The following is a 17,169-nucleotide window of genomic DNA, read 5'->3' as shown; positions in this document are numbered from 1 at the left end:
AGAATTAGGATTATTATATGGTTAGGGATAGGGTTCACATGTATTAGTTCATTACCTGAAACGATCTACACTTATAGTTTGCATTAAAAAGTGGATAATATTTAGGATTCAAACTACAATCACAAATATTTTTTAATCAAATCATAATTCTATCTCTAAGCTTTCATTCTAGTTGTAACCTTAACTCTCATCCTAACGCCATCTATTACATATCCTATAAACAATAGGACCATAATAAATATTCGAAACCTAAATATAATTCTAACTAAAACCATAATCCTAGTTAAGTTCCCTAACATTAAAGGACCATAATCATTATAATAATCTTAAGCTTAGCCATCATGAAAACCGTTAACATAACAAAATTGTAAACCATAACCTTGTCATAATCTTAACTCTGTTTCATCCTAAGATGAACATATAATCCATAATGAGTTCATACAATCCCCCAGTGTCACAAAATAAGTGTACATGAAAGCAAAATTAGCTTGGTGGCTCTTGTTTTAAGAAAAGAAACCTTGAACTAACCTAGATATATATTTTTGGACTATTATTTTATGATTAGACTTAAAAATTTGGTATTTAATGTTTGATTTGACTTAAGTGTTTAACTTTATTTATTTAATTGATATTATTTTAATAAAGATATGAACATTTATATAGATCTAGTCAAGATAAATTTTAGATTAAATTTTTTTTTAAATAATAATTTTTTCATGTTTTATGTTTTATGTTGTTTAAACATATATGCAGATTATATTTGATGGACCCACCGCCACCCCCTCCCCCTCCTATACCCCCTCCTCCACCCCATCCATCTCTACCTCCACCTCCACCTCCACCTCCCCCCACACCTCCACCACCCATCGTAGATGAGCTATGCAAGACCATGAGGTGTAACCTCAACGACCTCATGCATGATATAGAGTCTATCCGACATGAGAGGCAGCACACCCCCCCCCTCACCTACTACATCTTGTAGATGGTATGCAAGGCATGATTGACTCCATCCATCATTTTGATATAGACATTGACTCATTTAGATCATGGAGGGAAAGAATGCATGCCTTCTACTCTGACGGCTTATCATACAGAGAGGTTTATAAGCTGCATATAGGTGAAGGGAATTTTCAACATTATTTTGTAAACCCTAAGATGGGTGAAGCAATTAGTGATAAGAAGCCTCACATTTCTATTAGGTGGTGTACACATCCACGTATAGCAGAACATTTTTGGGAGCGATGGTGGATGGTATTTGACCATCCACCACACACTAACCATGAGGTGACCATGTACTTCCTTAGGAATTTATGGGCTGAGTTTGAGTTGGGTTTAAAACCCAACTATTTTGATATGAAACCATTTCAAGGGGTTGGTAGAGGGATGCCTCAGGATAGGCCTGGGGAAAAGCTGAGTGATAGAATGAGAAACCGTAGGTGAGCTGAGCCCCTTGTACCTCTTCTTGTGCCTATTGTGCCTACTCCTCACAATCATCAAGTAGTTTCATCTACTTTTACCCATTTGAGTGCCCTTCCGGGCAATTTAGTACAGCAGTGGATGCATGCGATACATGCTCCTCCACTTGGACATGTTTGTACTAGCTGTGGAGGCATATGCACAGCCCCCTAGAGCGATCTTGGTGTAGCACACGATGGCCATTATGATGAGGGTGCAAATTTTGATGATGATGTATACGTTGCCCGTGGTGATGGTAGTGACAAGATAGATGTGTCATCATTTGTTGACCTCATGCAGTAGGGAGAGCCTGGAGAGAGTCAAGAGCAGCACGTAAAATTTTAATTTTAATATAAATATAAAGTACACATAATTATTTACTTTCTACATACATGTGTAATTTTATTAACTATATTAATTTGGACTTTTGAAATAACAGAGGATGGATGATGCTGTTCCTCCTAAGAGGCAGCATAGTCTTTTTCCAAGACCTACAAACATTGGCATCTCTTATAGGGTATGCACTTTGAATTACACTATAAAAATGTACATTCAAATTCAAATTTAATAACACGTGCTCATATGTTCTTTTTATCTGATTTTGTAGGGATTGTTTGCATCTACACAAATTGATGTTAGTACAAGTCCTACTCTAGTTACCATTGAGGCACAACCTCAAATACATTTAGTATGAACTTTTGATTGAAGACAAATAATTTGTATTATTTTTATGTATGTACATTATTATTAAATTATAATCTAAATAATTTTGACTCACATGTATATATATTTTATGTGTTTTGATTTTACGAACAAGAGCCATATCATACTCATCCATACAGGCCTCAGTATAGTCTATTTTCGACTCCATCTTATGATTATCATGCTAGCATGCCTGTAGACACATCTGTGACATTGGCTACCACTTAGGTATGATATATATATTATATATACATGTTAAATTTATAGTGTATAAAAAATGTAGTGTACAAATTATGTACTTTGTAATTATTCATGTATATTTAATTTTGACTAAACGTTTATGTATCCATAATTTTAGGACTACATCACCATGAGTGTTGCTGAGAGCACAAGACTTAGCCAGATGGAGGTACCTACATTGTCATTTGAGGTCAGTATTGTAATTTATGTACATAATATGTATTGTAAATTATAGGACCTCACCACTACTGCATTTGGTAGTTTTGACAGTGCGCCTCCTCCCATTATTGAGGGACACCCATCTCATGTGGTATTTATTTTATTATGTAGTGAATATTTAATTTATTTGCAAGCTAGATTTTGAGACCCATTTCAATTAAGCATGTACATGATGACATGTGCCTCATGTTACATAGGGTGATCCATCTACCTCACAGGGTGTTCGACATGTCGAGATGACTCATATTACACATGATGATCCATCTGAGTCCTCTTCGCATGGAGTAAAGAGGACATTCAATCAGATAGATTAGGTCTTGTTGGCACCTATAGATTGTGTTTTATGATGTAGACACTTTGTGTTAGGATAGTTAAAACTGTATGTTAGACCATGTACTATTTTTTTACGACTTCTTATCATGCTTGTGTATGTAGTATATATTATTATGTTTCACCATTTTTTAAGTATATTCAAACCATTTTCTTTATTCTGACATATTTTATTCGTGAACATATGACACATTTTGTAAGTATATATGCAAGATGAACAATAATTTTAACTATCTATAGAGCATTATTGGATAAATATCACATCAAATTTATGCATTGGGATTCATACAAATAAAATTGACCTACTAGATTAAAAGATGTATTGATAATGCACCTAACAATGTATCATAAGTGATCTTAATGTGTTGTTTGGTAATGTAAGACTCATTATCACCTAATAAGACCTATTATGTGGTAGTAAACATATGAATACCTATCATAACCTATAATAGACATAATGACCTATTAAGATTTCTATGTCCCCTTAAGACACACATGTATGGATAACGTACCTAACAATGTATCATAAGTGATCTTAATGTGTTGTTTGGTAATGTAAGACTCATTATCACCTAATAATACCTATTATGTGCTAGTAAACATATTAAGACTTATTAAAATGTATAGAAATTATTATGACCTATTAGGACTCCCATGTCCCCTTAAGACGCACATGTATGGATAACATACTTAACAATGTATCATAAGTGATCTTAATGTGTTGTTTGGTAATGTAAGATATAATCAATACAATGAATACAATGAGTAATGATCTAACATATAATCAATACAATGAGTAATGATCTTAAAATTATCATGTGCAAGTGACTTGTTTTTAATATTACAATCAATAGTAATTTGAAACTTCAAACAAACATTAATTTAAACATGCTTGAATGTAAAAGTAATGGAACAAAATAAGAGGTCATTAATTAAATTGAAAATTAATTTATAATTTATCAAGTGCATACCTTTAACTTTCAAATAGAAGTAAACTCTCATTTTTGAATTAGTTTGTACAACATATTTCACAATATATGTAAGATACTGTCAATGATATATTTATAGTTCAGTGAACTCAAAACATAAAATTGGTTCTTGACACATCTCTTCAAAAGAGTTCCTGTATAATAAAAATGTAAAACAAAAATACACATGTTAATAAACACATAAATTAATATTCAAGGTATCTGAACTATGTAAATATACATGTGTAATTTGTATGTACTTACTATGTGAAATTGCACAAGATGTTGATGTTTGATCCCCTTTAACATTTAAATTTGCATAAATTGTAATTGAGACCTGAATAAGAGGTATATAAGTTCTCTAAATTGGTATTGACAACACAAACATACATGTAATTAAATTATATAAGTACATATATATATAAATAATACAATAATGAAAAAATTTACATGTGTTTGATTTAAATGTAATCATCCCACTATACCATCTGCATGTTCTCTCTTTTACAATGCATCTATGATTGTCTCATGCTCGTCCATTGAAATTGTCCATAATACCTTATTGGCAAGTCTCCCTTTGTATCTTTCTAATTTGATATTTGTTGCCACAACCAAATGAGAATAGTATAAAATCTTATTTTTCTTTTGGTAGTCTTCAAATGTTGGCAAACCATTTCTTCTTGTTTGGGATCTACGTAGCCAGGTGCCAGCTACAAAAATAGACCCAATTGGATACTCAAACCCATCATCGTCTACTTGATGACATGTCAATTTTTTCTTAGGTTCCACACATCTAGCTAGCCAATATTTAGTCTGTTCATCATTATCACCAGGTGCAATAACAACATAAACATGTCCTACAAGATATGATAAAGTATAGAAACACTTTAATCACATGAGTGTACATATGAAAATTATATAAATTGAAGCATGATATCACACAAAAATCTAATTAAATTGTGCATACCAGGTTCTATGAGGTCTGAAATACGATCATAGTCTTCTGATGCAAAAGTAACATTCTAGCCTTCATTTACTATATCATCTTCAAAATGTGTGTCAGTAGGTGCTAATGATCTTTTTTTCCAATCTTCAACCCATTCTATATTTTCACATTCTTCCCATTCACCTGCAAGAAAAAATTGACAAAAACAAGCAAGCTCCCTAGTCCATATAGTCCAAGTGTTAGAATCTAAACTCCTAAATGAATTCCATTTTGCTAACCCACTAATTTTATCACAATCATATCTTGAAGGGATATTATTTTCTTCAATTAGGTAGAAGAAATGTTTGATTGTAGAGTTCTGAATTCATCTCGTGTATAAATATTTGTTACACCATTCGACAATCTCATGTGCATTTTTGAATTTAGCTTTTTCCTCAAATTTTAATTTCTCTCTACTAAGGGCTCTCTTCACGCATGCACCAGCACCATCATGTTCTCCTTTTCCATGTCCAACCTCAAAAGAACTCCACACATGTTGGATGTTAGTTTTCCTATGTGTCCTACTCAACCAATAGAACATTCTAGCATTCTAGAATTGTCTTGTACAATTATTTGACCATATCCAATGTTGTGTCATTTAAATTTGTCTCTCTTTTAAATTATCATAAAAGACCTTGAAACAATATTGGACAAACTTAGATGAATGGATTTTATTATCACTTAAATAAAAATGGCACTCTCTCAATATTTTTTGATCCTCCTCTATACTATCAGGTGCATGTCTATAAACTATATGAACATAAATTGTTACTTGCACTGAATTGTAATATTGTGGTTGTACCTCTTCTTGCGGTGCAAGCATGTAGTTCTCTGTAAAGTCAACAATTGAAAGTATAGTACCAATTGGAAATGTATTCTTACATATGCAAAATTTTCCATCAAGCCATCTAGAATATTGCGAGTGTTTAACATATTTTGGTATGATCACACTCTTAAACTCATCCATAAATGCATGACAACTAACTTTATCTGTAACTAGATCACACCTTCTTCCAATCTTCCCATCCTTCAATGGATATTCAATAGTTTTGAATATTTTTGCCTCGACTAATTGTTGTCCAAAAGTAGTCAAAGCATTTTCATGCAAACATTCATCTAACAAAGAAAGATTGTCGCACATATCACATGTACTAGAAAGACATGCATTGAAAAGAAAGTGTTGATCATTAGGTGGCTTACAAAACAAACCTAATATGAAATCTTTTATAGTTTGAGGTGGTATTTTTATACCACATTCTTGCAACATTTCTTTACTATGCATGGTACCGCTTATAGATTGAAATACATCATAATGGTAATGAAATTGAATATGAGCTTTACAACAACATGTGATTCTTTCCTTGTTAATCCTTATATACCATGGTTTACACTTTTCAAAAGATCTTTGACTAATGGTAATATTTAATACCTTACCATCTACAAATTTTTTAAACAATTCAGTTTGAGTCATGTCCAAAAGGTGTTTAGGATGTGGATCACGTATTTTTGACCCAATTCTCAATTTAAGAACATCTCTTGAATTAGGTGATACTCTTATAATATCATGCTAAAAAATTTCAATCAAAATTTTGACTTCACTAGTAAGTTTCATATCACATCTCGGGAGTCTACCTCTAGAAGTCCATAAAATATTTGTTGGATCACACTCAAAGTTAACCCTTCTCTTTACAGCTCTTTCTAAAGTCTTACGATTCACATTAAGATATCCACTTATGTTGCTAATCAATCTTTTGTTAGATGTTTATTTGTTAACTAAAGCTATTGTTATTTCTCATTGTGCTGCATTCTTATCTTTAGAATGAATTCTCTTTCCGATAACATCAAAGGCACTAGCAACAATGGATATAACTTGTTTTAAAGACTCATTTTTATTCTTTGATTTTGCACACATTCCCAACCTTCTCATTACTTTTCACATTTTAGACATTTTAATTATTTGCAACATTAGCTGACATTGAAACCCAAATTTCTTATTATAAAAAAAATGCTTATACAATCTATTAGCATGTGCCCTAATTTGTCTCCATGAAACCAATCCCTCAAGATTATCTAACACATCATTAGGAATATGAAAATTATGTTCAAACACTTTAGTATCGTCCTGACATGTTTGTTCAGTAGTTGGTGTTTCTATGTCTACATTCATGCAATTTTTATTTTTAGACACTTTATTATTTTCACTGTTGTTTGGGATTTGAATATCATTTTCAAATTTTTTTGGTATTTCTTTCAAGGCAGGCATTTCAATTGGAGTGTTTTGTGCATGATTGTTTGACAATTGTTTCTCATGAAGAAAATCTAAATCATTTAAATTGTAACCTACTTCTAAAAAATCACCAATTTCATCATGAGAGAAAATTTGAGGGTTTGGAGACACACCTATATTGAATGCATGATTAGAATGTGCACCTGAATTTTCTTGTATTGGGTTCTCTTCTTTGACCTCTTCATCCATCATGGTATCCTCAATGTCTTTATCCTTTAAAATTTTGTTCAAGTCTCTAATTCTATGTCTTCTCTCTCGTTGACGTCGTGCTTCATTCTCTTTATTTGCTGCAATCTCCTCATCTGTCAGAACTTATACTTTCTTCTTTCTTCATTATTTTGATCCCATGTTTGCACCAATTTTGAATTTGAATCAATAGCTTGCAAATTGTATAAGAGTACAAGAAAATATAATAAGCATGATAGAATTCATTGCTGCAGATTGAAACTGTTATTCAATCATTTCAATCATTGAAATTTGGTCTGTGGGGTAGCTTTTGGGGCCCAATGGATACATTAGAAATAGGTACCCGATTGCTTAAAAATTGGGTACCTGTTTATAAACCAGGTACGTAATTTTAAAAAGAATTGGGTGCCCGATTTTTAAATAGTCGGGTACAACGGTTGAAAGCAATCGGGCACCCAATTTTTGAATTACAAATCAGGTGCCTGATTCTTAAGACATGAGCGGGAATTTGGCATGGCTCCCAACTTTTGCATGGGGTTTTTCCTTGGGGAAAGGCATGGCATAGGCTTGGTCCCACCAAGCCATACCTTTATGATCCTTTTTTTTTCTAAGGCATTCAATCGACAATTTATGGTATTGTTGTAAATTTTTTATAGTCATTCCCATTGAATTTTTTGATGAGACAAAAAACCATTATAGGTCTTACTGTTCTTATTTCAAAAATGTAAATTTTATAGTGTTATTAGTTTATTTTCTATTTTTCCATTATTTATTAATCAAAACTATCTCCTAAACTGATAAGTAGGAGATGATTTCCACAAGAAGTAAAATTGAGATATTTCTATTAGGATTTAACTATGTGATTTTGAGTCAAACTCATTGACCCATGTTTCACAAGTAGTGATTCAACATGAATCCATCTCTCATGAGGATAAATAGAGCACTTAGCACTCATTGGATCTAGGTGATGCTCACAAGGGTGAAGCACCAGGACTTCTCGAGAGGTCACCCATCCCAGTACTACTCTAGCCTGAGCGCACTTAACTACATAGTTTCCTCTATGGTTAAACCCAAAGCTTGCAACCCCATTTGCAAAACCTTCACCAAGTGTTGTGCCTTATGAACCATTCATTAGAAATCCCCTTAAGCTCATCAATTGATAAGTAGGAGATAATTTCCACAACAAGTCAAATTGAGATATTGCTATCAGGATTTAACTGTGTGATTTTGAGTCAAACTCATTGACCCATGTTTCACGAGTAGTGATTCAACATGAATCCATCTCTCACGAGAATAAATATAACATTTATCACTCATTGGATCTAGGTGATGCTCACAAGGGTGAAGCACCAGGACTTCTCGAAAGGTCACCCATCCTAGTACTACTCCAACCTGAGCGCACTTAACTACAAGGTTAAATCCTGATAGCAATATCTCAATATCTCCTAAACATTGAAAAGTGACATTCACTAAAACTTTAATAACTTTTTTATTTTATAATTTTTCTTAAATTAATTTATGTCATCAATCTACATACAATTCTTTTGATGTTAAATTTTTTTTTTGAAAAAAGTGAGATTTTGATCAAATTATGTGGTTTGTACATGAGAGGTTTTAAAATTTACCTTTATAGCCAATTAATAATTAATAATAATAAAATTATTCAATAAAAAATTAAGGAAAAATATTGTCATCAATCTTAGGTGTATTAGGTAACTACCTTTAAAAGGATTTGTGAAAATTCATTTATTTGTGTCAAATTATGGTGTCCGTACACGAGCGTGGTATGGTCCTAAAACAGGCATTTTGAAAAAGTGGTTTTTAAAGATCCATACCAAAAAAATAATCTATCATATGGATATATAAATAAATTACATATTCAAAAACTAGATTCTAAACACTAAAAAATTTATTTCTAGAGTTTTTTTATATTCAATCTCTAAATACCTCAAATTTTGACATCAATTGACAAAAAAATTCAAAAATAAGAAAAACACTTCCACTTTTTGGCCAACAGTGAGACCCAACTTCTTGCATTGACCCATGGCCTAAGAATGATGTACATAGAATTTTTCTATCTCCTCCTTTAGGATATGGATAAGGAGGTGTAAGTCTCAAGAAGATTGAAAGGAAAATTTTATAAAATATACCTTGAGGAAAAACATGTACGAAACACATGAAACTTCCATTTTTTTTCACTTGTTAAAAATTTGTTGTTTTACTATGACCAAGGGTTTGTCATCTTTATGAGAAAAATCAATCTATACATAAGGAAACTAAGATAGATTATTCTTAACCCAACTAAATTTTTCAAAAAAAAGTCATACATGCCACTTAGATCTGGGTAGTAACCCTAGTGTAAATTTTACTATGAATCGCTTCCATAAGGTTTTTAAATAATTTTCACGTCAAGGTTTAATCAAGCAATATTGGAACAATGTGGCACATTGACTAATTCCAGCTAACTAATAGTTGAGTTATTGATTTTTTCTAAGAAATGCAATAGTTTACAGTGATGGGGCCATTTTATGGCCTAATATACCCTATGTTTTTCTTAGTTTGTTGGTTCAAGGCCTAGGCCTTTTGCTATATTTTCATTAGACTCTTTTATGCTAATGCCTATAAAATAAACTATAAGGACATAAGTATAAAATTCTATGTAGTATGAAGTCTGTGTTTTGTTATTTATGGATGACAAGAAAAGGGAAAGACTTAATTGATAGTATCTATGGACAAACTAATCACCTTTTATATTATTCATGTTCTTATGAATGATTAAACTATGGATAGTATTGTGCATCCAAACAAGTCCTTTCCTACACGAATGAATTGTTACACTTTTTTTATATATCAAAAGTAGAATTGATGAGATAATTATGTGATATGAATAAGATACATCCTAGTAACCATTGACCACGAGACTGAGTCATCCAAGAATAAAAATAGCTACCAACGCAAGGATTCCTAGACTAGTTCAATAACCACTAGAAAGAGTGTTGGACCAACTATCATAAATAAGTCAAGCCAACTTGAATAGGTCAGCCAACGGCTAGTATGATAAGGAGAAAAACCTATTAAAGAAAGCATATATTTTATGTTGACCACTTAATGAAGAAGACCAATTCTTTGAGTTGAGGGAATATCTCAACATGTTTGTAATTGAATAAAAATAATGTAGTTTATCTGATTAGGATGCTCAATAATTAAGGAATTACTTAAGAAGTTATTTGTTATAAATAAATTTTCAAGAGACTTCTCAAGTTAGTGTGAGAAATAAGAATATAATATTTCAATATAATTCTCAAGAAGAAGAGATAGACAATTTTACCTCCGCATGTATTTAAGTTTTAGTCATGAATAAAATGAAGATGTTTTCATTTTAGTAACTTGCAAGAAGTTATTATGGTTCTCTCACCCAAGGTGGCCTAGTTGGTGAGAAAATAATTTCATTCCTTATCTTCCTAGGTCTTATTTAGTTTTCTACTATTCCTCCAACGAATCACTAATAAAACATGTGGTTACCCCTGAAGCAAAGGTGGATAGAGTAGAAACTATTGGAAATATTCTTAACAATGCTAAGTTACTAAGAGGGGAGGGGTGAATCAGTAACTTCTAAAACTTATAAATCTTTAATCCAATTATTAATTAATCTAATATGCATGAGAAACTAAAAATATGAAATCATTCATAACACTTTGACACAAAGATTTGGTGACCCAAAAACCTTCCAAACAGAAAATAAAACTAGGGTGGGGATGATAACCACAAGCTTTAATATTGCAGCATCAAGTTGGCCTATTAAGGCTTATATTGATCACTTTTGATGATCTTCCCTATTAGGAGCAATAAGAACTACTAGGTCCATCTTGTTAGAGGATTTACAAAAAAACAATGAAGTATGCACTTAGTAAAGAGATTTGCATAAGACTATTATGTCTACCTTGTTAAAGGATTTGACTAATCCACCTATTAGGATGAAGCAGTAGTTGATCTCTGATCTACAACTTAGTTTGCTAAATGAGATTCCTTTAAGTGTATAAATTATGTTGTTGTGATAGATGAATCTTTTCTGCTCCTTATACTGCTATAGCCTTTGTAATTCACACTCTCTAATCTTCATTGATTATTGCATTGATACTTACACACATAGGATGTGATACAATTCATTACATATATACCAATCCAATTATATAATTACAAAGTCAACCACAATACAAGTTTACATAAATATTACAAAGTTGGCTCAAATGTAGACACTCAAGTTCTCAATGCTAGAAATATTAATTTCTACACCTAAAAATTATTTAATCATATTAGTCAATAGATGTTTGTAGCATTTTAGGTTTAGGTTTAGGTTGTGTTAGTTGTAGTAGTTTACAGAACTCTATAGATAATTGTCTTCTCAACAAATGTCAAATATTTCTAGAGTATTGTAAACTTGCCTATAAAAGGGAGTGCTATGTATCCATTTAGACAATAAAAAATAATCAAATGCAATTAATTTTTATTGTGCCATAGTACATTGCATTCATTTTTTTTTTTTTTGTACCTCTACCCACCCATCAAAGTGGTATCAAAGCTTAGTTAAGAAGCAGAGTTTGAAGGATCGTGCATAAGGAGGATTGTAGAAGAAAAGGGAATAGAAAGTCCTGTAAATGCCTATATTGTGATGGTGTTGTTGAGATCCATAAGTATCTTGTTACCTTATTTAAGGTTTGGTAGATCTGTGTATCTTTTTTTAAATTTGTGTAAGAATGGCTTCCAAAAGTTTTCAGCCTTCAATCCAATATTTTCTAGAAAGAATTATGATGATTGGGCTTTCAGAATGAAGCTTATATTTGATTCTTATGAGTTATCAGATGTAATTTTAAATGGTTATATTGAGCCTGCAGATGAGTTTTCATAAATGCTAATCAAAAGAAAAAGCTAGATGAAAATAGGCAAAAGAATAAAAAGGCTTTGCAACTTATTGGACAAGCATTAGATGACTTAGTTCTTGGAAAAATTAAGAAAGCTATTATAGCCAAGCAAGCTTGGGATATTCTTGAGACTACATATCAAGATACAAGTAAGGTAAAGATTGTGAAATTGCAAGCACTTAGAAGAGAATTTGAGAATTTACAAATGAAGGATTCTGATTCTATAGAGTAGTTTTAAAATTGTGTCATGAATGTTGTTAATCAAATAAGGATGAATGGTGATGAACTTACTGATCAAAAGGTTATAGAGAATATTTTTGAAAGTCTGCCTATTAAATTTGATAATCTTGTGGTTGTAATTGAAGAATCTAAGGATTTAACAACATTATCTATAGATGAGCTATTTGGATCTTTATATAATCATGAAGATAGGTTGAACAAGCGTAATAACTCTTCATTGGAGAATGCATTTAAAACACAAATGACATTTGGTAAAGGCAGAGCCAGAGGAAGTGGAAATGTTGGATTTAGAGGAATAGGAAGAGGTAGAAATAATTTTCAAAAAGAAGAAAGGTGTCCAAATTTAGGAGGAAGAAGAAATTAATACCCCTATTCAAGGGGAAGCTATAACAAACAAACATGACAAAGGTATGACAAATCAAATATTCAATGTTATTACTGTAAGAAGTTTGGACATTTTGTAAATGAGTGTTGGAAAAACCAAGCTGATATGAGTAAGAAAAATGTTAATTTTTTTGAGAGTAATTCTGAGACATTTTTTATTACTTGCAATGTAGCTCAAGAGAGCACAAATGATTTTTGGGTTTTAGATAGTGGTTGTAGCAATCATATGATAGGTAATAAATTTATTTTTGAAAGTTTGGATAGATCAATTAAATCAAAAGTGAAGTTTGGAAATAATGAGATAGTGAAGTGAGTGGAAAAGACACAATCAATGTTATAACAAAGCATGGTAAGAAATCTATTTCTGATGTATACTTTGTGCCTGGTTTGAAACATAATCTTATAAGTATGGGGCAGCTTAGTCAAAAAGTTTATAGAGTTATTTTTGAGAAAAATTTGTGCACTATATTTGGTATGCCTCCTAGTAACATGGTGATTGCAAGGGTATAAATAAAAAATAACATAATGTTTTCACTTTGGATGAAGACCAATATGACTGATGAAGTTGTAGCAAGTTTCAAGGTGGCAAGTCAAGATCAAACATGGATATGGCACTTAAGGTATGGTCATCTAAATCTCAAAGGATTATCTTTACTACAAAGAAAGGAAATGGTAAGAGGCTTTCCCCTAGTTGAAGCATCATTAAGTCCATGTGAAAGTTGTATTTTGGCCAAACATCATAGGGAGTTTTCCAAAAGGGATGTCATATAGAGTAAGGGTACCTTTAGAAATTTTGCATTTAGATATATGTGGTCCAATGAAAATTCCATCATTAGGGGGGAGTATTTATTTCTTAACATTTATTGATGACTTTAGTAGAAAGACATGGGTTTACTTTTTTAAATACAAATCTGAAACTTTTGGCAAATTTAAAGAATTTAGGGCTTGTGTTGAGAAATAAAGTGGTTTATCTATCAAGGTATTGAGATCTGATAGAGGAGGAGAGTATAAGTCAAATGAATTTTTAGATTATTGCATGGAACATGGAATCAAAAAGCAATTTACTACCAGTTACACACTACATAAAAATGGTGTTGCAGAGAGAAAGAACAAGACAATAATGGAGATGGAAAGGAGCATGTTGAAAGGTAAGAATATTTCTAATGAGTATTGGGCTAAGGCAATTTCTTGTGTTGTTTATATCTTGAATATGAGTCCAACAAAGATTGTGAGGGACATGGTTCCATAGCAAGCATGGAGTGGTAAGATTCATAGTGTTTCCAATCTCAAAGTATTTGGTTGTATTGCATATGCACATGTTCCTAAAGAAACTAGAAGTAAGTTAGATGATAAGAGTGAAAATTTCATTTTTGTTGGCTATGATGAGCAATCTAAGGCATATAGATTGTTTAATCCTATCACCAGAAAAGTCATTGTGAGTAGGGATGTTTTATTTAAAGAGGATAAATCTTGGGATGGAAGTATAGATATAAATGTTACAGGTGCTGCAACAATACCATATGATGAGAAGGATAAAAAGGATCATGAAGATCAAGAGGATCAACCAAGTGACCAAGAAGGAACTCCACCACGAAGTCCACAAGGAGATCACTTAGAAAATGAAGTTGAGCATGGAGAATCTTTGAATTCAAAAGTAAGTAATTATTCAAACCCTATACTTGCACAGTTAAGATCAAGGATTACAAGCAAGAAAACTAGAAGCTTGAATGAGATTTATGATCAAGAAAGTAAAATAGATTTGCAATCAATTTTTTCTTTATTTGGTCAAGATCCTATATATTTTGAAGATGCAATCAAGGAAGAACATTAGATTAATGCAATGAATGATGAAATAGAATCAATTGAGAGAAATGATACATGGGAATTAGTTGATTTTCTTAAGAACAAAGATTGCATTGGTGTAAAATGGGTTTATAAGACTAAGTTTATGTTGGAAATAATAAAGACTAACAAGGTTACTGAGAGGGGAGGGGTCAATCAATAACTCTAAAACTTTAAATCAATTTTTGTATAATAATATTTTTACTAGTCATCCATCTAATCTACTATATGCATGAAAAGATAAACATCTATAACACATGAATACACAAATTTTGGTGACCCAGAAACCTTCCAATTAGAAAGTAAAACTAGGGTGGGGATGATACCCACAAAACTTCAATACTGCAGTATAAAGTTGGCTAGTTAAGGCTTACAATGATCACTTCTGATGATCTGCCCTGTTAGGAGCAAATAGGATTGCTATATCCACCTTGTTAAAGGATTTACAAACATACAATGAAGTATGCACTCTATTAGGAGATTTACAAAAGATTGTTAAGTCTACCTGGTTAAAGGATATAGAAAACTGATTCACCTGTTAGGATGAAGCAGTGAATCTGATTGCAACTAATTGCTGATAAGATCCTTGTGCTCTGATCACTTGATGTGACAAATATATCTTTTCTGCATCAATGTTGACCTTGTTGAATTCCTCTATTCTGCTAGTGATTCACTTTCCCTCTTCTCAAAATATTGCAACACACTGCAACCAACAATGGTTCACTTTAGCATCTCATTGTTTCAAATGATACATACCATTCCAATATTTACACTGGCAAGGTCGGCCAAAACACAAGTGAACAAACATTACTGAGTCGGCGAGGTGGTAGAAAACTTGGGTTCCAAAAATTGACTCGGTGACTTTCTGATACTTGGCATCCACTTCAATACTCTGCATCATCATGCACTCGATAAGAGTAGAGGCACAATCCATACTAATCATTTTGAGTAGCTCAAAACTCAGTAACCATTGGTGACTTGGTGAATATTGTGTCACTCGGTAGAAACTGAATCCGTTGATAACCTTCTTTACTTGGTAAATATTGATTCCCTTGTTTACACGGTAAACATTGATTCCTTCATTTACCTTGTTTACTCGGTAAACAATAATTCCTTCATTTACCTTGTTTACTCGGTAGACACTGAGATCTTTGATGACTCGGTGAGCACTGTCTGCTTGGTAAATACTATGAAGCTCGGTAATCACTAACTGCTTGGAGAACACTATTCTGCTCAGTAACCATTAACTGCTTGGAGAACACTATTCTACTCGGTAATCACTAACTGCTCGGAGAACATTGTTCTACTCGATAACCACTAACTACTCGGTATCAACTATTCTGGTTGATAATCACTAACTACTCAGTATGAACTGTAGACTAGGTGATGAGCTTGGTAAGAATTCAGAATCGAATAAGTGTTTGTGACTAATGACAAATATATCATAATTCCAACAATCTCCCCCTTTGGCATTAGTCACAAAAACACTTATGAGCCAAAACTTATATACAAAGTCTGACATACTGATACCTGATTCTGTTGAATATACATGGTTTCCTTACATATGACTCCTCCATACAATATACACAAGGTATTTACATGAGCTATATGAATTTTATTAACAGTATCTCACTTTTATCCATTTTGTACATTTATCTCACCAATAACTCTTTCTGAGTATCTTTCTTTATCCCCCTTTTTGACAATAATGCCAAAGAATAAAATGAATGTATTTACATGGAAACACCAAAATGTGAGATAAACTCTGAATGTACCTGAAGAATGAGTTGCAGAGTCTTGTCCCAATTCTCTTGCAGGATTTTGCATGTGGATAGAGTTATCTAAACTTCTGCAAAAAGTTCAATCAGATGATCTGCAACGGAGAAATTGTTGTCATGGATCAATGTTTTTGAATGGGCAATGTGCTTTTGCATTGTGTCCATGATAGGAAGGATCATATTTTGAATATCTAGCAATGTAGATCGGATCCTTGACTCTTCTCTTAGCAATTATGCTTGCTTTTCTGACAAAAATTTGATTCTAAGGTGATGAGATGAGGTTGAACTGGGGTCAAGCTTCAGGTTTTGTGTGCTTGCCTTCAAATCCTCATCTATCTTATTCAATTGTTCTCTTATTTCCTTGGTATACTCGGTAACATCACAAAGCTTAGCAAAAAGAGATGTTACATTATTAAAAGAATTTTCAATGTTGGCCAAAACTGAGGTTAATTCAACCTGTTTGATTGCTATGTGCTGAGCAATGTGCTCAAGCACCTTATGATCAAATTTCTTCTCTGCCTTCTCCATCAATTTTTCTTGACGGAAGGTATCCTCATTGAATTTATTGATTGCCTCTTCTATCTGGATCAAAATGTGTTGAGTAGAATCTACATCAACACCTATAGCCTCTGTA

Source organism: Cupressus sempervirens, chromosome 5 (assembly GCF_028749045.1).
Source record: "Cupressus sempervirens isolate cs-2001-9-10 chromosome 5, ASM2874904v1, whole genome shotgun sequence".
NCBI classification, from domain to species: domain Eukaryota; kingdom Viridiplantae; phylum Streptophyta; class Pinopsida; order Cupressales; family Cupressaceae; genus Cupressus; species Cupressus sempervirens.
Note: the sequence above shows the minus strand (reverse complement) of the source record.